The sequence below is a fragment of the Pygocentrus nattereri genome, chromosome 18, assembly GCF_015220715.1.
Source record: "Pygocentrus nattereri isolate fPygNat1 chromosome 18, fPygNat1.pri, whole genome shotgun sequence".
Taxonomy (NCBI): domain Eukaryota; kingdom Metazoa; phylum Chordata; class Actinopteri; order Characiformes; family Serrasalmidae; genus Pygocentrus; species Pygocentrus nattereri.
Window position 1 is genome coordinate 27405923 of NC_051228.1, and position 24229 is coordinate 27430151.

Consider the following 24229-nt stretch of genomic DNA (forward strand, 5'->3'; position numbering starts at 1 on the left):
TCTCTTTACGTTAACTTACATTATAAGGTAGAAGAATTTTTGTCTTTACCTGTAAAGTTACTTTTTCAGAAACCTGTTCAGATCTGATCTGCAGCACTGCTGCAGGCCCCCCCCCCCTCCCCGATGTGTAAGGGGGGGGCAGGAGGAGGAGTACAAGACCCTGGTGAAGGACTTTGTGGAGTGGTGCCATGGGAACAAGCTGCTTCTGAACACTGCCAAGACCAAAGAGATGGTAGTGGACTTTTGCAGGGATAGGCCACCCGCACAGCCAATCTCTACTGAGGGGGTTGAAGTGGAGAGGGTAATGACCTACAGGTGTCTCGGTTCTATCAGACCATGGTTGTCAGCTGTCTTTTTTATGCTGTGGCGTGCTGGGGAGAAAGCTTGGAGAGACAAGATGCAACTGGTCAAGCTGGTCAGGCGAGCGGGGTCAGTGGTCGGTGTGGAACTGGACTCTGTGGTCAAGGTGGCTGAGAGAAGGACATTACACAACTGCTCTCCATTATGGAGGATGATGGCCACCCACTGCACACCATGATGATGGAATAAGATCCATGTTTTGCTGTCGCAGAGCTGCTCAACCAATGGATTCAGGAGATCCTTTGTCCTCAGCCATCAGGCTCTTCAACTCTTCCCAGGGGGGCCAGAAGAAAAGGGTGAAGAGAAAGGAGGACTGAATCTGAATCTCATGTTATATCTCATGTTAAATCTGATGTTAAATCACAAATCATCGTAGGTCTTACATCTCATGCTTATATTGTATTTCTTTATCCATCTGCACATGTAGACAGCGTGCTGCACATATGGCACTTTCTGCATGACTGCGACCAGCAAACTGCCATCAGTCAACTGCCAGCTAACTTCTGAGTGCCACACGGTTATTGTTTGCCCAGTTAAAGTCAAACATACTTGAAATCCAACTGAAAGGTAGAAGTTATCTAACTGCTAGAGATGTAACGATAAAATCCATTTCCAGACAAATCAGAAAGGAATACTGAGCACCAGATTCAAGGGCCACAGGTGCACGGAACTGGAAGCTGATCCAAGCATTGCAATCAAAGACACCGTGTCCAATCAATATCTGAACCCACAATGTAGCTCAGCTAATCAAATCACACACTTATACGCAGATGGCAGGCCAATTTAACAGGGCCTGCGCCACACCTCTTCATTCGAACAACACATGAAAGTGAAACACAGTGAACAGCCTATAAGCTGGCGTTGCCATTCTTTAAAACCAAAAGTAGTATCACACTTCTAATCTTTTTCTCAGCTATAGTTTTATTGTTAGAGACTGGAGTGGACATTGCTGCTGTTCCTTGGCTTGAGCTGAGGTGCATTTCCACATCTAATCTGATAGCATCTCAGGGTTTGGGGCTAAATAAATGAGTCACCCTGCTGGTTTGTGTACCTGATTTTCTCCATGTTAATGAGGGGCACTGAACCACTGCAAAGGTTACCATGCACCAAAACTAGATGAGATACAATCTCTGATTCAACAATTATATAGATTTGTGGCTGCTACACAGCAGAAGACATATGGGGTTTTCTGTGTTACCAACAGCTGTTGATTAAAAGTAGAAAAGCTGAGTAAATGCAATGCAATTTGCAATTGTTTTGTTGGAATCAGTTCATGATGTCCTCCTTCATGACTGTACTTGTCTAAGTTTTCATCAGTATGTTTTCATGTGTCTATATTGTATGCATGGCTTTTATCTTTTATCTTTTTTACAGCTTCCATTCTTTCAGGAGACTTTCAGTTTTTCAAAGAAACTTGCACGGGATATTTTTCCATACCCAAAGTTCAGTCTTAGACGTTGATTCATTTCTTGCTTGTCAAGATCCAAATACAAATTTCGACTCATCAGTCCATGAAACCTTTCTCCCTTACTTCTCACAGTGGAAGGATGGATAGACACACCTGTAGAGTTTTTCAGATCTGAAGCAAGAGTGGAGCTTGATTCTCTCCTCTCTCTCAAAGATGAAAGCTTTAAGTACTGTTTATCTGATGGGGACAGTTTTTGTAGTCCACCAGGTCTTACACAGTTATAGAGAAAATGGAAATTATAGTAGGATTTTTTTTCTTGCTTTTGTCCTGTTTTGGAAACGCAAATGAACTGTCTTACATCTCAGAGATTTAAACATTTTAGATGCACAAATTTGTGAGGCAGCTTTGGGAGCTGCTTTTGGTGGGAGGACACAGCTGTAACTTGAGTTTAAGAATGCACAGAATGAAAGAGTCAGTGTGGCAGTTGGGTGTACAAAGATCAAAAGAGGACAAATTAAATACTGGTTGAATTGATATTATATTTAATATTATACATTTTTCTGTTAAATATATGTTCTTTTGTTCTGAATACCTTGTACTGAATAACTGTTTGGACTGGAAATGAAATCTTCAACTGAAATATCAGAGACTTCATGCTCAACAGGATCGCTGATTTTTCTGACTATAAAAGTCCTGCAGTTCAACAGATTTTCCGTGAACAATGACAAGCCAAGGTCATTTATATTGTTGCAAGGCAGCTTTACAGAAAAATCCAGGTCACAGACCCCAAGAACAAGCCAATGGTTACGGTGGCAAGGAAGAACATACTAAGAGCAATAGAAAGAAACCTTGAGAGGAACCAAGACTCAAAAGGGGAACCCATCCTCCTCTGGTTGACACCAGGTAGCAAAAACAATAACACAAGCAATATGAGCAGAGAACAGGGTTTTATCATTGGTAAAAAAAAAAAAGGACAGGGGGTGGGGAAAGGTCAGATGAAGAGAATCCAAATTGAAATGGGGGAATGTTTTGTTTCTTTATTTTTCACACAAACTCAAAAATCTAGAGCAAGCAAATATTAATAGGAATGTCCCCTAAAATTGTAGTAACTCCAAATGTTTGATGGATGTATACAAACCCATATCAGCAACTTGTAAGCCACTTTTCTAGCAGGAGTCAGTTTTGATAGAAGGGTTTGAGCTGTAATTAAATGCTTTGTTCAAAATGAGATTTCTGAGAGCCTTGAAGACCCCTAATCCTACAAACTTACCTTTTTGGAGTACGACTGCTACAACTACTCAGTGTGGGAGGCCATGCAATTATCAGCCTCTGAGGCATTTAAGAAGTGCAGAGTTTATATTTTAAGAACTCCGCTGATAACAGTGCCATATTCACAACAGGAATTTAAGCCTCACGCAAAACACAGATCTGACACGCTCCTGCAAACATGCACCCAAGTGAGAAAGCTGCACAGACGGTTCTGTTTCAGACACGAGCTCTCACGCATCACCAGCTTAGAACTTTATCCTGAATAGTGATTACTGGGGTTCTACACGTCTTTGTCTTTGGAGTCAGGAGATCAACAGTTTAATTGGCATAAGGAATAAATACGAAAGACAATATTACACAAATATAATAATACATTGTAGGGTGGGGAACAACCTGACGCATGGCACAATTTAACACAGACTTTTGATTTTGATGTTGTTATACAGGGTCAAGCAGCATTTGCTTCTGGGCACATTACCATATTTTCTAACCACGATCTCTTGCAATAGTTTTGAGCAGTTCATCAGCGGTTTGAAGAGATCTGTGTTAGAGTGTTTTCAGGGCATGTAAGTCAATTTTTCCAAAATTTTTTTTTTAAAAAAGTTGTTGGTAAGTGAGCTGTTCCATAAAATCCAAAATCACAAAATCTAGCCTTATTTTACTTTAATCACCGTCTTTTTGCCTACAGTGTAGCACTGTTTTGAAGTATATGACAAGCTCACAGTAAGTGCTAGCTAGGCTTAAATACCGCCTCTGTACTGCATGCTTAGTGTGACATTAAAATCAAAAAGAGGAAAATCTTAAAACAGTGATTTTCTTCTGCTTTATCAGCATCTTTGGTTTTAAATAAATATATTAATGACCCCTTCAACAGGGTGGTAGTATGAGGGAAGGCTAATTGAGGGAGGGATGAGAACTCTGAGAACGTGGGCTGGAGTTCTGGCCAGCTTCTGCCTGTAGTTAGAAGGCCAGAAGGCCATTGTGTGTGGATGAACTGTGCATGAACGTAGGTGCTAGAAACAAAGTTCAGGTGGTTGTTTGTAGCAGAGATGTGGAAGCACAAAAACATGATTATACCAATTTAAATATTTCACAAAAATCTAATTGTGCTTCGCTCTCCCCTGAAACAGAACTGAACTAGATTTCTGTGGGCTATAGGGCTTAAGAATGTGATGTCAGGACACAGAGTCTTTTGGTTGATTTGCCATTTTGGTAGAGTTAGTCAGTCAAGTAGTGCTGAGTGGTGCTGATAAAAGTAATTTGCTCCTTGCATGCATAACAATGGTGTGTATGCATGGTGCAGGATGGGCAGGGAGTCTAGGCTGCTTATGAATAGTTGAATGAATCCTTACTTTCTGTTTTCCTTGATTTTATGTGTTCTGAAGCCAGTGGATTCACTGAATAGATGAAGATGGCACTGAAGATGGCATAGCTGACTAGCATGTGGATCTACTTGACGACCTCAAATCAGCAATGTTTTGTATTAATCAGTGAAGTCAAGCAAGGAAATGTGCATGATTCTGCAGTAAGATAATAATAATAATAATAATAATAATAATAATAATATATAATAATACTGTTTTAAAGTTTAATGATTCCAATAACCATGTGCTAGTAATGTCTTTTGATGAATTTGATGAAAATATCCCTACATATCACTACAACCTCCTTGCAAAGTATGCACCATGGTGAACTGACTAAAAGAAACCACCCAAAGTTCCCTGGAAAGATGTCTGGTTCCATTGTCTTACATTAAAAGTAAAGTAGGTTTTCTCCATCTCCTGTAAAGTTACCAGTTTGGAGATACAAGGTTTTCTTCCGACAACAGCGATAAACACATTGATCATTTTTACTGACATAATTTCCAAATAATTCCATTCCTACAGACAAGTGAATGACTAAGCAGGCAAAGCCTCTAAAGACTCAAGCCTTTAGAAGTTGGTGGGGAGATAATTTATCAGCAAAAAATGTCCTCGCCACTTAAGATAAGGGTCTGAGAATAGGAATAGAGGTCATGACCACAGTGCTTTACAGACAGGCTTTCATTCAGTGCACTGCATTTACTGTGGGACCTGCTAATGATCACAAAGCCTTTATTTATCATAGTATGAGGAGAATTCCTGATGCACATGTACATATATTAACTTATAAACTGTAGCAATTGAGACAAAATCCACCTGGATTAGCAATGCTGACACAGTAACAGGCTTTTCCATCAGATATCATTTTGAACTGCTGGTAATTATAGGTGAATTATCAGAATCATCAGTTCAAACATTGATCCAATGCTGATACATTTTTTAAAACAATTATCTGCAGATACTAATATGATTCTGATATATTGCTGATCTTTACTGATTACTGAGCAAACAGGAAGCAGTACACTTCCAGCCTGGCTGGAGTGGAAAAAATGAGAGGTGAATGGTAGCAAAGCGTTCAGTGATGAAGCGCTCTCTGACCTCACGCCATCGCCCAGACGCTTTATGTAACGTGATAGGGCTACGCAATTACTGCCTCTCAGGGCCTCTTCTGTTTGCCCACCCATTTACACAGGAAATGGTGGTTAAATGTTTGCTCTCACAAAATCTAGAACATGTTTCAGTGAAACAGTGCGCAAGCTACAAAAGCTCCATGGCTGAATTTTTGCACAGTGTCGTGTTCTGGGGATATGGAGTGCTTGTGGTGGCACATAATGAGTAAATACATAATGGAAGTCTAAGCATCATTAGGCAGGTGCTGATTTACTTGCTCATTTTATCAAGTGGAACAGCACTCCCAGCTGACTACAGGGGCCTGTAGGCATAATCGAATACTGGTTAACCATTCTGGTGTCCAGTATTACAATAACAAAATCACTATTTGGAAAAGGTGTGACAACACACATTTTCTGTTTCAGTGTGATGTTATTCAGTTAGATTCAGTTAGATTTTTAATATTTTATGTGTTACAGGTGTGAAATCTAGTATGTGCAGAGGACACACACAGCACTGTGCTACTGTGAGATAACAAGCTAGCTATTTATAAATGAAAACTGGCAAAAGACTTTCAAAAAAGCTGCCTTAATAGTGGGAGTCAATATGTTACAAATCCTAGCTAAGATTAAGGTCAGCATTTCTTACTGCTCATCTGCTCAGATATGTCCTTATCCTTCTTAAGTAGCTAGTTTAGTCTGCTCCTTGTTTTTGACATCATTTACATATGGAATTGCCACATTGCAAAATAACATTGAAAATAACATGAAAAATAATATTTTCCACTTAATCAAAGCATAAAAATGTGTTTTGTAATATTTATCCATTTCTTCCTTTATCAAGTTTAAGCACATTTTTAAGAAGTTGTAGAAAAGAGTTGGATGGAAAACTCTTTGAGAGGAATGAGCATTCTCACACCTCTGTATGGCAGAAGGATCTCTAAGCTATGGGTGGGAATTATTTATGACTAAACTGGCGAGGTTTTACACAGACAGCCATGTTCACTGTTTTAAGTAAACTCAACTTGATTTGGTGACCTAATTTAGGAGAACTTTGGATTAAACTAAGATTGTGTCAACTTAAGGAAACTCAAAAAAGTTGTGCAGCTCATTGCCTTAACATTTTAAGTTCATCTGACTATTTTACTTAGTCATGTCATTAAAAACAAAGTTAAGTTTGTCAACTGTGCAGAATGTACATCTTCAGTCAGCAGTGAACCTGCCCTGCTGGAGGCAGCCATTACCCTTGATTTAATTAAGTAGTTTAGGTGAAGCACCTTAGATGGGGGGTTCATAAATCGCCTGCAAGACAGCTCGATGGGGCTCTAGAGATGTCGAGGATGTGACATGAATGGCAGCCCTGCACTGGCCACTCTGTTCCACAAAGGCAGAGTGAAATATAGTCGAGAACTCCAGAGGACTCCGCCGCATGACACTGGAGGGCACAGTCATGAGTGCTGTGTGGCACAAAACAGTAAGATTCTGCAACACTAATAGCCTCTAATACTCGATGGCTTCCTCTTGTGAAAGCCATGATGCTCCACTTTCTCCATCTGAGCTGTAATTTAGTCAGAGGCCTCTTGAACACCTCACTGAGCTCTGAGTGATGATTGTAAATTTCACCTCGAGTTCATTCACACCAGCTCAGATGAATTAGAAATATAAAACCTCTTCATCTATTATGCGTGAGTAGCAGTGATATGCATTAGAAGGTTTGCAATGATAAACTTATTTTGTAGTCCATCTTACTCATTCTGTGAAGTATGTCTTACTAGAAATAAGGCCAGAACACACCAGATGTAATATAATGACATGAAGAGGTTGGACATTAGTCTGAGAAGACAAAGTAAACTGTAACTGTTAGAGACTGGAGTTCAGTTTGGGTAATAACTGTCAAAAGGATTATCTAAAAACAAAAGAAAAAAGGAATTTCACAGTAGCCATAAAATGTGTTTTTGCCTGTTTTAGAGGTCCCTCAGTTTTTGCACGATGCATCTAATGTTTGTAAAATATATTTAGATATAACAAGTGAAGTGAATTTTCATTTTTTTGAAATGCTTTTATATTACCCTCTATGGGATTTTCAGTTGTATTATATTAAACATTCATGTGGACATGTTGGTCCACACAAATGTTTAATATTTGATTTAGATTAAAGACATTTAAACATTTGCTATTTTTATTGGAAACATGCAACCGATTAACATATATTTGATCTTATATGTTACAGTTACTTGTTAAGACGACTGCTTGTACTTGAGATCAGTGATATATCTAAGGCTTGCTAAAGTGATGTATTTTTTCTCTACATTTAATCACTAAAATAATTGGGGATTTTGGCCCTTTTGTTAACAATCAAGGCTTAATATTGAAAAAGAGTATTGCTACAATATATACAGGTTTTAAAAACAACTACCATGACAATACTATTAAATAAAAATAAACAAAAACTTAGACATGTATTCTTTAAATTCCTAGAAATCATTAAGTCTTCTCTAAAGGCCCAGAAAACCCCGAGGATTCTCCACTGCTCAATACTGCTTTTTTAAAGCTGTAATTTGTAAAATTTAAGAAATTGCAAGGTCATATCCTTAACTAAATGACATTAAAAATCAAGGCAAGAATTAATATATGTGTTGCTATCCACTGGCGAAAGCTCTTGACAAGTAAAGGGATGAAGTTTGATGCTGAACTTGCAACATTTCTTCTACACTGGTAAGTAAACAGCTGTAACAAAATGCTAACATTGGCTATATAGCAATTTAGTGAGAAGTGAAGAGGGGGGACTGTACATTCCCTTGTTTCTTATGATAGGGGTGGACACCAATTTGATCATTTTACACAGGTAGGCCAAGGTGGTGTTAGGAATCTTGCCCAAGGACTCTTATTGGTATAGTGTATGGTGCTTGAACCCCAGTCTACAGTGTAGAAGGCAGAGGTGTTAACCACTACACTGTCCCAACCACACTACATGATCAAAAGTATTGGGATGCCATTACATCACACCTACAGGGGCATTTATGACATCGCATTCTACATCCAGAGGTATTAATATGGAGTTGGTCCCCCTTTGCAGCTTTAACAGCTTCAACTCTTCTGGAAAGCTTTCTACAAGATTTTATAGTGTGTCTGTGGAATTTTTTCCCATTTATCCAGAAGAGCATTTGTGAGGTCAGACACTGATGTTGGACAAGAGGCAATGACTCGCAATCTCCATTCTAGTTCATCCCAAAGATGTCTGATGGGTTTGAGGTCAGGGCTATGTGGGCCAATCAAGTTCTTCCACACGAAACTCACCCAACCATGCCCTTGTGGACCCTGTTTCATGCATTCACAGCATAGACTTGTCCATTATGTCTTTGTATGCAGAAGCATTAAGATTTCTCTTCACTGGAACTCAGAGGCCTATGCCAACCCCTGAAAAAACAACCCCACATTATCCCTCCTCTACCAAACTGGCACAAATTATTCAGACAGATAATGCTCTCCAGGCGTTCACTCAAACCCAGACTCATACATCAGACTGCCAGATAGAGAAGTGTAATCTGTCACTCCACAGAATATGTTTTTGCTGCTCCAGAGTCCAGTGGCGTCAGACTCCACCTGACTCTTGGCATTGGGCTTCGAGATGTAAGGCTTGCATGAAGCTGCTCAGCCATGGAAACCCAGTTTTGTGCTGATGTTAATGCCACAGGAGCTTTGGAACTCCGCAGTTACTGAGTCAGCAGATCGTTGGTGACGTTTATGCACTGTGCTCCTCAGCGCTCAGCGACCCTGCTCCGTAAGTTTATGTGGTTTGACACTTCATGGTTGAGTTACTGTGGTTCCTCCACTTTTCAGTAATACCACTTAAACTTAATGGTGGAATATCTAGGAGGGAATAAATTTCATGAACTGATCTGTTGCAATGGTGGCCTCCTATTACAGTATCACACTCGAATTCAGTGAGCTCTATAGAACACCCCATTCTTTCACAAATGTTCGTAGAGGCAAACTGGCTAGGTGCTTGATTTTCTACAACTATGGCAATGAGACTGAATGAAACACTTGAACGACATACCTTGCGCTGGACATCTAAGTTTGATTCACTGATACTGTGATTGTGGCTCTAATTATGTTTCACAGTAAATAGGATATAACTGCATGAAAATCTATAAAAAAATGGTTTGTCCAGGAAGAATAATTGAACAGCATGTTGTGTGTAATAAAAATTCACTCTGCTGCTATAACACTGGGCTTGCTACCAATACCAAAATAAAGCACTGCCATTCAGCTCAATCTGCCCTCTTATTATGTGAAAAATGCAGCAAACTACAGAGGGAGATTCACCAGGACTTTTAACGCCACAGATGTTGTTCCAAACAAGGCCATTACAGTAATAACATAATATAGATGGCAGTGATGTTCTTCTCTTACAGCGTTGCTTGTTGGTTGTTTGTAATAACTCTGTAGAGAGTGGAAGGCCAGAAGTGAAGCCAGAGAAAAATCAAACAAACAATTGCTTAGTCAACAGGCAAGCTGAGAATGTTGTCCAAAGTTCATTCACAGAGGCTCCATTAATGGAACATTATGAACATGAACATATGAACATATGAACTTCTTTTTCAGGCAGGTTATAGTGGTAATCATTAACACTACGTAATTAGGTAGACCCCTTTAGTATGTCATTGCAAACATATCCATCAAACAACACAGTCTACGTGTGGCTCCACAAGGTGCAAGACATTATGAGAAAGTGAGGAGGAAAAGGTTGAAATGGCGTATACATGTATAAAGGATATGTAAAATGTTATACAGTTATAATTCTTTTGAAAGCACTTAATGTTTTAAAAAAATTCCCTCCTGCAAGCTGATGAAATTTCTGTCATGCATTCTGATTATAACTACTTGATTTTTATCTCCTGCATTCTGATTGGCTAGTTGAACCTGTCCTCTTGTAAACTGACTGGTTCGTTCATTTGTTCTCCCCATCTTTCTGACTGGGTAGTTCATTTTCCTTTTTTTCTTTTTGACTGGCTTCATGGGTTTTCCTTCTTGTGTTTTTATTAAATAGTTGAACTTTTAATTGTGAATTATGATTGGCTAGTTACATTTTTCCTCCTACATTCTAATTGGCTAGGTCAATTTTCAGTCATGTTTTCTAAACTGCTAGTTGAATTATGCATCCTTATGCATTCTTCATTACCTACAATTTTTACTCCCATGTTCTGATTAGTAGAACTGTGGGTTCTCTTTCATTACACTTATGATGGTCAGGATTGCAGATGCTCCTGTTAGACATACATACACTGAGACAAAGCAGTTTAATATTGAGTTCTGATTACATTCTTCTGATCTAAACTGGTATAGAAAGTTATCTGTATAGTTGAATGAAACACTCAAGGTGATTAAATTGGTTTATTGTTTTATGTTGAGAAATGTGTTTTATTACACTACCAAAAGTCTTTATACTTTGTTAAATTTTACCTTTAATTGTTTTTATCTCAAGGCTAGACTAAACCATGTATTTAGCAAAAACAGTAAGCAGTATCTGCTTTGACCTGTAATTAAATGAAATCAGTACAAAGGCATAATATTTAATGTCTTATCCTAAAATTGGTGCCTGCAACACATTCCAAAAATGTGCTGACTGGGATCCTTTAAGACTAGGGACATTATTAAATGTTCAGAAAACCTTTTGAAAGAGGTAGCAATCATGTTTAGGTATAATAAGGAAATAATGCAGGAAAGGCTTGGTCTTTGATGAGCAAAGATCTGTTGAGGCTCAGCACTTTGCAAAAAATTGCATCAGAAAATAGTCCAGCTGTTTAAGAACTACCTTCCTCAATGAGCAATTGCAAGGATTTTAAATATTTCCCCCTCTCCGGAGCATTATACTGTCAAAGATTTCAGGAAATCCAGAAAAATCCCTGTGCATACAAACCCACAACTGATTGCCCATGACCTGCCATCCCTCAGACAGCACTGCATCAAAAACCTGAACGCTTCTGTGATGAGTATCTCCACATGACCTCAGGAAAACTTTAGCAAACCATTGTCTATGAGCACTGTTCATTGCTGAACACAGTGGATTCCATTTATCAACAAGGTCCAGAAACACTGCCAACTTCTCTGGGAATCTGAAATGGACTGATGCTCAGTGGAAATGTGTATTGTGGTGCGATGAATCAACCTTTCAGATTGTTTATGAAAATAATGGCTAAAGAAGTAAAGGACTATCTAGATTGTTACCAGCGTAAAGTTTAAAAACCAGGGTCTGTTATGTTATGGGAATGTATTAATGTGCATGGCAGATGTAACTTGCACTTCTCTGAAGGTCTGTCTGTTTCCTGTTGAAAATGTGTGGCACATTATAAAGTACAAAATATGACAGCGAAGGCCCTGTATGCCTGCACAACCGAAGGCAGGTATAATAGAAGAATAACAAAGTGCTTGCAAAACTGTTGGTGTCTTTACCAACCTAATGATTGTTAAAGGGGGCGGCACGGTGGCATGGTGGGTAGCGCTGTCGCCTCACAGCGAGGAGGGCCTGGGTTCGATTCCCCGGCCGGGTGACCGGGGTCCTCTCTGTGTGGAGTTTGCATGTTCTCCCCGTGTCTGCGTGGGTTTCCTCCGGGTTCTCCGGTTTCCTCCCACAGTCCAAAGACATGCAGTCAGGCCAATTGGTTGTGCTAAATTGTCCCTAGGTGTGAGTGTGTGAGTGACTGTCTGTGTCTGTGTGTCTGCCCTGCAATGGACTGGCGACCTGTCCAGGGTGTATCCTGCCTTCCGCCTGAAGACTGCTGGGATAGGCTCCAGCTCACCCCCGCGACCCTGACGGAGAAGTGGCTTAGAAAATGGATGGATGGATGGATGGATGATTGTTAAGGGTGCTCCTGTCCCAATAAAGTATAAATCATCAAATATCATATTTTGTACTGTTTTCAGTTGAATACAAGTTAAACTGAGTTAAGTAATCACTGCGTTCTGTTTTTTTAACATTTTATGTATGGTCACTTTTTTTTTTAATTAGGTTTGTAATACTATTTGTCAAGTTATTTTCACTGTCACTATCTATTATATATATGTTATATCTAGCAAACTATTATACTGTGTTTAGCCTGCAAGCGTTTTTGCTGCTATCTGATGTTTATCTTATTTTGCTGCTAACTGATGTTTATCTTATTGACAAAGACTTAAAGGAGTAAGAAACAAGGAAATGCACAGTCCCTCTTCCTTCCTCTTCACTCATCCCCCTCCTTACCCAGTCTAGAAGAAACACTATGAGTTCAACCTCAAACTTCATCCTTTTTACTCACCAACACTATCTCAAGCAATGGAAAGTGTCGCCAGTGCTTGTTTTGTATTACTTTTGTTTATGTCACTCCTTTTCTTGGTCACTTGCCAAGATCTTCAGCCATCATTGCATTTACTGTTCCTTTCATTTTGGACTGATGCTAGACTGAATGCTACAGTGACTCCCTATCACCTCTTGAGGTACAAAGTGGTATTATGAGACAAGACAGGTTGGGGCCGGCTAACTTCAGTAGATTTTATCACAATATGATACATGGTCATATTTGACCAACTGTTTTTTCTTCACTTATCTGTTGATAATTGTAGTTAACTTTGGAATGTTTAAAACTAAAAATCTTGCAAATTGCACTTGGTACATGGTAGACAAATGTAGTGTTAGGTGCCATGTTCAAATTTAACTGGCAGAAGAGCAGGCAGGGAGTTGGATGTGTCATGTTCTGTGTGTGTGGCATTGGTCTTAACCACTATGCTATCCAACTGTCAGCTTATGTTGGTATGGGTATGTGGATTCAACCATGTACCTTTGATAATGCAGGTGGCCATTCAGAAATGTCTTTGCCGATGCCACAGTTCTCTCAGAGAGCGTATGATGTTAGCTGAAGTAAAAGTTAGTGTTCTCCTCCATGAGCATTGAGATGTTCTATGATGTATTAGTGACTGTAAGATAGCACTATGAGATGGGGATACCTAACTAGTGACGGGAACTGGCAGTGATTAACTTATCTGAGAGATGCCATACCACAAGATTATTATGTTTATACATTGTTTGTAATTTACAATTTAATGTGTAATCTGTAATTTAGATCTATGTATTATTATATGGTCCTACATGACTGCAAAAGAAAGAGAAAAAAATACAGTGAAGGTAGAAGTATGCTTTTTGGTTTTATGCTCCTTCATAAAGAAATTCAGTGGTGCTAAAAAGCAGTGCTTTGTCAGGCCACAAAGAGTTATAGTTCCATTTCACTGACCAGCATAGATAAAGGATACAGATCTTCCCAGAGACAGAAAGTCTAAAAGAGGCTTCAGAATATATGACCCTCTAAATGAGAAGCTGGAGAATTACAAGACAGAAGAAGTGCAGAAAAGAGGGAAAGAGATATGGGGAAGATTAGCGTCTTCAGAACCCAGCAGCTCCTCCACACAGCACTTCAAGTACATTGTGTACTTCAAGGTTGGTTTTAAGGCTGGCGGAGTTAAAGGGATTATCAGGACTTTATTACAGCAATTTACTGTTTTACTGTGTGACCTTCAGGTGGCATTTAATAGCTGTAGATACAGCTTAGATGAGTGCTGCACAGATAAATCTAAACACAGAGTTTAGAAAGACAAATAAACTGTGGTAGAAAGTTTTACAGAAGAAGCCACTTTGTTTTTGTAAAATAGTGCAGTAAATGCCTGTTTCTGTTGCAATTTCATAAGGTCGCCAGTTCAATCCCCAGAGCCGACAGCACATGTCTGAGGTGTCCTTGAGCAAGACACCTATCACCCAACTGTTCCCTGGGCGGTGCGGATTGGGCTGCCCACCACTCCAGGCAAGTGTGCTCACTGCCCCCTAGTGTGTGTGCTCACTAGAGTGTATGTGGTGTTTCACTTTAGAGATGGGTTAAATGAGGAGGTGAAGTTTCCCCGTTGTGGGACTAATAAGGGTCACTTACAACCCCAATTCCAATGAAGTTGGGACGTTGTGTAAAACATAAATAAAAACAGTATACAATGATTTGCAAATCCTTTTCAACTTATATTCAATTGAATACACTACAAAGACAAGATATTTAATGTTCAAACGGATAAACTTTATTTGTTTTTTGCACATATTCACTCATTTTGAATTTGATGCCTGAAACACATTCCAAAGAAGTTGGGACAGGGGCATGTTTACCACTGTGTTACATCACCTTTCAACAGTCAATAAGCGTTTGGGAACTAAAGACACTAATTGTTGAAGCTTTGTAGGTGGAGTTCTTTCCCATTCATGCTTGACGTACAACTTCAGTTGCTCAACAGTCCGGGGTCTCCATTGTCGTATTTTGCACTTCATAATGCGCCACACATTTTCAGTGGGAGAAGGTCTGGACTGCAGGCAGGCCAGTCTAGTACCCGCACTCTTTTACTATGAAGCCACGCTGTTGTAACATGTGCAGAATGTGGCTTGGCATTGTCTTGCTGAAATAAGCAGGGACGTCCCTGAAAAAGACGTTGCTTGGAAGGCAACTTATGTTGCTCCAAAACCTGTATGTACCTTTCAGCATTAATGGTGCCTTCCCAGATGTGCAAGTTACCCATGCCATGGGCACTAACACACCCCCACACCACCAGAGATGCTGGCTTTTGAACTTTGTGCTGATAACAATCCGGACAGTCCTTTTCCTCTTTGGCCTGGAGGACACGACGTCCATGATTTCCATAACAATTTGTAATGTGGACTCGTCAGACCACAGGACACTTTTCCACTTTGCGTCAGTCCATCTCAGATGAGCCCGGGCCCAGAGAAGTCGGCGGCGTTTCTGGGTGTTGTTGATATATGGTTTTCACTTTGCATGTCAAAGTTTTAACTTGCACTTGTAGATAGAGCGACGACCTGTGTTCACTGACAGTGGTTTTCTGAAGTGTTCCTGAGCCCATGTGGTAATATCTGTTACTGAATGATGTCGGTTTTTAATGCAGTGCCGCCTGAGGGATCGAAGGTCACGGGCATTCAATGTTGGTTTTCTGCCTTGCTGCTTACTTGCAGAGATTTCTCCAGATTCTCTGAATCTTTTGATGATATTATGGACTGTAGATGATGAAATCCCTAAATTCCTTGCAATTGCACATTGAGAAATGTTGTTTTTAAACTGTTGGACTATTTGCTCACGCAGTTGTTCACAAAGTGGTGAACCTCGCCCCACCCTTGCTTGTGAATGACTGAGCCTTTCAGGGATGCTCCCTTTTAACCCAGTTAACCTGCTCACCTGTGGAATGTCCCAAACAGGTGTTTTTTGAACATTCCTCAACTTTCCCAGTCTTTTGTTGCCCCTGTCCCAACTTCTTTGGAACGTGTTGCAGGCATCAAATTCAAAATGAGTGAATATTTGCATAATCAATAAAGTTTATCCCTTTGAACATTAAATATCTTGTCTTTGTAGTGTATTCAATTGAATACAGGTTGAAAAGGATTTGCAAATCATCGTATTCTGTTTTTATTTATGTTTTACACAATGTCCCAACTTCACTGGAATTGGGGTTGTACTTAAAAATAACCACAGATGTTGTTACATTTAGTTAACCAATAAATGATTGGATCTAGTGCATTAACAATGTTACACAAAATAATAATAATGTTTTCTCATTACAGCTCCATATTTTCCTCTTTCCTACTTTCTCTCTCTCTCTTCCTCTTTTTGGTAAAGCTAAAAGAACAAAATTGCTCAAATTCCTCATGTTGCCAACAACAGTACACTCAATATAACTGTACATTCTGTCCACTCCAATGTTCAAGACTCTGCAGACAAGCTTATCAGCTGTGAATCAGATATTTTTCAGTGGATGTCACAAAATTACTGCTCCTACAGAGAAAAATGGCTCTTCAGCTTCATATAACCTAAAGTATGAAACCTGGGTGTGATCTTAGATTCTGAGCTCTGTTTTATCGTGCATGTAAATACAGTCACTAAAGTAGCTCTTCCTCATTTGAGAAATATTGCTAAAGTTCAGAAAGCAATGCAGATAAACCTGCCCATGCATTTGTTACAGGCAGAATGAATTACTGTAATGCTCTTCTTACTGGACTCCTTAAAACAAAAACAGCAGAAACAGATATCTTCATTTTAGTTAATTTTCATAAATCATGTTTTATTCATTTTATTGTGCATTCCAGGTCATATCAATGAAACTGCAGTTGAGTTGTTTAGAAAAATAATTAAATAATAAAAAAACTCAACAAAAGGCAGATAACTCCATTGGTCATTTCATGTTTCAGAGATAAACAAAGCCATTTAATGCATGAGTTTCTTTCAGATGCAATATTTAACATTATGTAAACATAAAACAAGTAGGTAAAGTGGTGAAAATTGCAAAAAAAATAAAAGAAGCCATTAATGGACAATATTAAACATCTATAAGATCAGTCCTCGGAAAATCTTAAGGCTGAATCTGAAAAGGCTGTGAGTTATGAAATTTTGGCTTTTACACTCAAGTTTTGCAACATCATGAAGTTGTGCTCACGTGACTGAATCCAAAGTGGTTCTTTGATAGACACACTGTGCACAGTTTAGATGAAACTGCCATTAATTTAAGAACTACATAGTGCACTAACTAGGAAGCAGGGAGCCATTTGAGATTCTGCTTGAATACTTGAATACTGCTTCGCTGAACAGATTCATTGGATTCTGATGGAAAACATGAATGTTTCAATGTTACTACTGTACGAATGTACTATTGTGCTATGTGGCAAGAATATTATTTTTTTTTGTAAATCAACACTATATGTATATACATACATTTATATAATTTACAAATAAATAGATTCAGAAAATGTGTCTTGGGTGCCTAAGAGTTTTGCATAGTACTGTACACACACACACACACACACACACACACACACACACACACACACACACACACATATGTATATATATATATATGTGTGTGTGTGTGTGTGTGTGTGTGTGTGTGTGTGTGTGTGTGTGTGTGTGTGTGTGTGTGTGTGCATATATATGCATATATGTGTGTGTGTGTATATATTGCTGCTGACAAAAGAAATCCTTGTATCTCCATTTTCTGGTTTTTCAGATGTAATTTGAAAATGCCTGTTGCCCTTTACATTGTATATAAACATTGTATGGTCCATGAAGTTAATTTAATGACTAATCATCTTTTCATTTTGTCTCTGACTGCAATGTTTTGCACTGTTTTACACTGCAAGCATACTTTACAACCAGCTTCCCAGCCACAGCTAGATCCTTCCAGTCCAAACCCATTTCAGTTCCTCATTAATTATTGTTTCATTTCAATCTTAATATAGCTTGGAGATGAAAATGCTGTTTAATTTTAGCTTCTAATTATCCATATCCAGTCAGTTTATCATTGTGGTATGATTTTCTAATATGTACCCTCAGGATTCACCTTATTTTAACAAAAGCTAACTCTAATGTAACTCTAAAGTAGCTAATGCTAAACCTACTAAAATGCTCCATTGCACACAAAGGTAATGTACATATTGTTGCTGTCATATGCAAACCTTGTTTCTCAGAGACAGTAAGTTTCATAGGAGAAAGAAAGAACTTTAAAATTATTCTGTAATTCTGAAACATCTATACTGGTCTATTCATCATGAAATGTTCACACAATCTAAAAAGGGCAGCTGGCGTTTTCAAATGACAAAAAGGAAAGAAAAAATGGATTTATGAGCTTTTGATATGACTGCAATGATAAGTATCATTTTGAAGTTTGTCTTCATAGCACAAGGCCTATAACAATCTCTTTGAATAATCTCTCTGAATAAGGCAATCTAACAAAGTCATTTTAGGAAAGCGCCCAGTGCTGAGTGTCCCTGTAGAGAATATTCCAGCCTCATGAAAAATTCATGCATTCAAATTGAAGCAGTAATATAAAATGCAATAACTTGCCACGCTCTCACAAAATATGTAAAAATTTCTCCTGACTCCAGTACAACCTCAAAAAGAGAAGCAATCTCGAAGATGCATCCAATATTGGCCATCCCCAAAAATATTCATTAAACTGTGATGACTATCATTTTAGTGTTGAGTTACTCAGATTTACTCATCGCCTACATGTCAACAAATGCTACAAACATCAGTTCTCTCCACCTACAACAAGTATTAGAAAAATGTCCTCCAAATGTTTTACTGGTCTTATAGCACAGCTGGAGAGGGGGGCTAGGAGCAGGCCAGGTACTTTAAAGCAATAGTTCATCCAAAATCTATACAATTTACACAAATTCCCCCCAAAGTTGTGTTTTGTCTCTGAAGTTTACGTCTTTAGTTTTGTATTGGAGCTATGAGGCGAATGTAGCTAATAAGTAATGAAAGCCTATTTCTCACAAATTAGCATCATGCAAACTGTGGTAACACTTTACTTGAACCCTACTACACTGACATATCCATGCCACAAACAGTGTCATGTTATATCACTGTTATTGTAATGACAGATGTCTTATGTTTGATGTCATGACATAGTCATGGGAGCACACAGCACAAATTAGCATGTGACATAAACAGTTATTACAACAAACATGATCATATCTATTCTGACAATAACCAATAATTGTAACATGACACTGTTATATTACTGAACAAAATATTTCATGACAACTATTTACAATGATATCTGATATACACTATATTTCCAAATGTATTTCCTCACCCATCCAAATAATTGAATTCAGGTGTTCCAATCACTTCCATGGCCACAGGTGTATAAAACCAAGCACCTAGGCCTGCAGACTGCTTCTACAATATATTTATGAAAGAATAGGTCGCTCTCAGGAGCTCAGTGAATTCCAATGTGGGACTGTGATGGGATGCTACCTGTGTAATAAGTCCAGTCATGAAATTTCCTCACTACTAAATATTCCACAGTCAACTGTCAGTGGTATTATAACAAAGAGGAAGCGATTGGGAACGACAGCAACTCAGCCACGAAGTGGTAGGCCATGGAAAATGACAGCATGGAGTCAATGGATGCTGATGTGCATAGTGTGCAGAGGTCACCAACTTTCTGTAAAGTCAATCGCTACAGACCTCCAAACTTCATGTGGCCTTCAGATTAGCTCAAGAACAGTAGAGAGCTTCATGGAATGAGTTTCCATGGCCAAGCAGCTGCTTCTAAACCTTACATGGCAAAGCACAATGCAAAGCGTCGATTTTGATATTGTATGACGTGGTGTTATATATAACAAAGGATACAAAGTTCAGGCCTTGAGGTCACTGCTACTTCTGTTTTTAGCTATGCCACATCCTTGTGTTTTATAGACAGCAGTTATACAGTACCAGACACCACATAAATATCTTTACTACATTAACTCTGTCTCTTTCAGAATGAAGGTGAGGTTTTTTTTAGCTCAGTTTATTTGTTCTCAGGATAGTCCATAGAGACAGTATTATAGAAAAGGGTGTCAGGCACAGTCAGAGTTCCTGCTGGTTTTGTCACTGCTCCAAGGACAAATTTGAGATCAGGGATTGGTGCTTATAAAGTCATATATTCTTAAAGGGCCCATATCACTTTTTTTATCAATTTTTCTCACCAGTTTAGTGATCGCCAGTTCCACCTACTGGCTAGGACTTGTCCTGTCAAATGATGCTAGAAAGCTGGGAGGGTAAAGGTAACATGAACATCTTTGAGAAACATGAAGCACCACATCTTTTTAACCTGCTGTTCATGCAATGTCACTGCTAACTGTCAATTCTGTTGATATAGTATAGTGAGTAACTGACAAATGGTTGATATAGTGTAGTGGGTAACACCTCTGCCTTTCACTGGGGTTCAATCAACCCCCCAGGCAAGCACCCTCAATATGCCAATAAGAGTCATTGGGCAAGACTCCAAACACTACCTTCAGCTACCTGTGTAAAACGATCACAATGTAAGTCGCTCTGGATAAGAGCATCTGCCGAATGCCAGAAATGTAAATGTAATGTCAGCTAACAGCTGCCTGCATTGGTAAGCATCATGCTGAATGATTGGTGGGAGGCATCCTGTCCAACCAAAGACAGCTAGAGCAATGGTGCCCTCGTGGATTGGCTGTGTCATCACAGGGGATCAAACTCGCAAAATCTCCTGATGCCCATATGCCACACTTTTATTTTATTTTTTTCATTGATCCACTCAACACATTTGCATGGCTGGCTTCATTTTATACCGAAAGAAATGGTTCGTCAGACCAACCTGAAATAAAAAAATGCTTCATGTAGTTACAAACAATTGAACTAGTTTAATTCAACTCAAAAAAATACATTGCTTGAAAGAATCATTTATTCAAAGTATTTATTTTGGTTGAATAAAACGAATTAACTTAACATCATTCTTTTAGGTTGAACCGAAGAGCCATTTTTGCAGTGTATATGGCCATTTCCAACCCCTCCTGTAAAGTTATCATTTTGGAGATGCAAGGTTTTCTTCCTACAACAGTGATATGAAAATGTCTTGATTTTTAAAGTTTTAATTTAAAATATTAGAAAAGCAACAATTAGAAAAGCAGTCCAGGCTGTAACACTCATAACTCCAGTGTAAATGCTAATGGAAATGAGATTGAATGGGCAGATGTATAACATTGCAAAAACAATTAAAACTGTTTTTGTTATTGGCTGTAACTGAACTGGCAAGTTAATGTTACATTTAGAAACTTTAGCAATGTTTACAATAATGTTTTACAATGCTTGTAATATCAAACTCTTCTATTTGAAAAAAGAGTGGAAATTTCAGTTTCCCCAGATATGGGCCTTTAACAATATTTATACATTACATCAAGCTTTTCTTTTAAAAAACGGTTTTCCATAAAATAGACTCTTTAATATCATAATATATAACCATTTAAATTCAAAGGGAACAACAAGTGCTGCTTTATCTCATGTCCTAGTCTGCATAATCTTACATCAGCATGTAGTATGTACTAATTTCAAACTAGTGCTGACGGTCCCCAGAAAGTCCAGGGTTTTGCTTATAACACATAAGAATACAGGTAAAATGTGAACCATCTGGGTGTCCTTGAGGACGTGTTTGCTCTAACATTACATACGTAGTTCCAAACTGTTTTATAGTAGATGTTTAGATTGCTGTTGTAGTAAAGGTAATTAAAGGTCTAATTGGTGGTCTTTAGCTTTCATTACTTGTTAAGTTCATTAGCCTCACAAGCAAATGTCAGACTAGTAACATGTCTTGGCTCAGGAAACAGGTTTCCTTATATACAATGAAAAGCTTACTTTGCTCCTCACTAAGAATGCCAGATATAACATTAAAAATACAAAAGAGTATATATACAACCATATATATTAATCAAGAAATAGCACAATGTATAAATTACAGTGGTATGGATGGATAGTGCTGTGCCTTGCCGGGAACATGATTATCTGCAGCAGAAATGAGTAGTAAAGTGCAATAGTGCAATTGTAAACATGTGCTACAGTTAAAGTGACAGTAGTTGCAGGTTATTCCTGAGGAAAGAGTTCTTTACCAGTGGGATATACATCACACGTCTGTACCTAAGTCGTGTGATGTGTATCCCACTGGTAAAGAACTCTTTAACAAGCAAAAGAGAAAAGTGAAAGCTGTCCAGACTAATAAGTAACCACCTTCCACAGATAGAGAGGAAGATGGAGACAGAGAGAGAGAAAGAGAGAGACCTGTACTGTCCCAAGAGACTGAGCTCCCGCATTAGGCATAGTGTTACAGTATTAGCATTAGCAAACACAGCAGTATTCCACCACAGGGTAGGCTGTACACCCCCAGAAACACAGCAGGTTGCACATCCCTGCTCAGATCACTCCTGCTGGAGCCCAGAAGCAAGCACAGCCCCCCTCTCAACACTCCTGACCCCTCCACACAGCAGATATCCTTAATCCAAGCACAACAGCTATAAGGATCCAGTACAGTAAGGGTTGTGGAAGCAGAACAGCATGCTTTGGGCCTGAGGCACCATCTTCTCCTACCTGTGTGATCTTGGCCATGTCTGTTCTCCTGGCCTACATCTCCACACACCACAGCTATGTGAACATCATAGGCTCCTCTTCACACGCTGCATGAAGCTCAGCTTGCCTCACGCTCTCTGGGGCTCTGTGGCTATAATTGGATCGTGGCTCATTCGTGCAGAGAAACCCACCGATTTGCAAGGAGGGTTTTTTTCTTTTATTAACTGAAAGCACACATTCTCAGGGTGGGATCTGTTTTCAAGCACGCCCTTGTCAGCTGTGTCTCGCTTTTGCATTTCACCTTCCAGGATCAGCAGCTTTTTAGCTTGTCGTGGTCCTTGGCTGCTGGGCATAAAAAGGTGCTGAGCCATCACCTGCCCTGCAGGAGGTGCAGTCCTAAATGGAGGTGCCAAATAGTTCTTTCAGAGCAATTCCATAGAAAAACTGCCTAAAGGACATTTCAATGGATGATTCCTTGTAGGAATGCTCTTAATCTTTATCTGCTGCATATGTATACTGTAGTATACCATGTACAATGTCATCAATTTGCCATGAAGCCTACTGATACATTTATAACAGAAGCCATTGGGCAGTAATAAGAATGTATTGAGTCAAAAGATACTTTTAACATGTAAAAGTGTCTGTTATTGTCCATGACATCCACATATACGCTACAGATGCAGCACATCATGTGGAACCCACCAGGTGATCCATGCCAGCAAAGTCCTGGTATGTATTTTTTGCACAATACAGTCATGCTTGTATATAAACTTTGAAAATATTGTAGTAATACTAATATTTCATTGTTAAGTTTAGGTTGCAAACAAAAGACTCCGTTCTTGAGATGGTCAATTGAAAATGGCCCAATCAGGATTTCAGAATTCCTGTAAAATCTAGGTAGGTACAGCCAAGTGAGCTCTCCCATTGGATAGGACTTCAGGACCTGTAGTCCCAGTTTCTCACAGTGGGTGTGCCGATCTAGGCTCTGTTAGTGTCCATAAAGTCATAGAACATTAGAGAGAAATTGAATCATTGGTCAGCACTCTTATAGTGAGAAGCTTTGTGAATACAATTGCAGGAGTAAATGAGCCCACTCAATGCGTGGGACTGATTTTTTGTAAAACAAATGTTGCTCTAGGCCTTCTGGAAATCCTAGATACATCAAAATATTTAATTTGCATTTTGACACATTGGTAAAAATGACTTGACGGAAATGGCAAATTTCAGATAGAAACTCACAAATGTGCATAGAAGTTTGTACACTTCCCTTGATTGATATTATTTTTGTCAATAAAAAGAAGATGGAAATAAAAGTCAACAGAAAAAAGTCACATGACTGATTAGGTGATCATTTTCTGGCTGGTCATAGCTAGAAAACATAACAGAAGGAATAGCAAAAGTCTTATCAAAGAAGAAAATGTAATAGCAATTTTATATGATAAACAGATATAAGGTTCCTGCAGCAGATCTTGAGCCATTTTTTTTTTTGGCTGTGCATTTTGTATTTGTGCTTTTGATGTAAAATACAACCGTAAGGGATTAATAAGTGACCAGACAATTTTGAGTGCCACTAAATTTTGTAGTTGTGCTTTACTACAAGGGTTTCATGAGAATAATTATTATCAAAAATGATAAAAATCTGATGATAAAATTGATGATTGATATCTGATGATAAAATTGACAACATCTTTATTGTTGTCATTTTATCATTTTAAATTGTATCATTTAAATATATGAAATCACGAAAAACGTCTCTGTGCTGAGCAACACGTTACCGATAACCTTATGTCGATATAAACA

General features: G+C 38.8%; 1 protein-coding gene across 2 annotated transcripts in view; it reads right to left on the reverse strand.

Moving 5' to 3' along the window:
• Window positions 1-22566, reverse strand: part of syk (spleen tyrosine kinase) — a 99811-nt gene extending 77245 nt beyond the window's left edge. For both annotated transcript variants that reach the window (XM_037547265.1, XM_017697347.2), the window contains exon 1: window positions 22451-22566. The gene's annotated coding sequence lies outside the window, so the exon portion shown is untranslated. The remainder of the gene's footprint in view (window positions 1-22450) is intronic.
• Between the last annotated feature and the right edge of the window lie 1663 nt (window positions 22567-24229).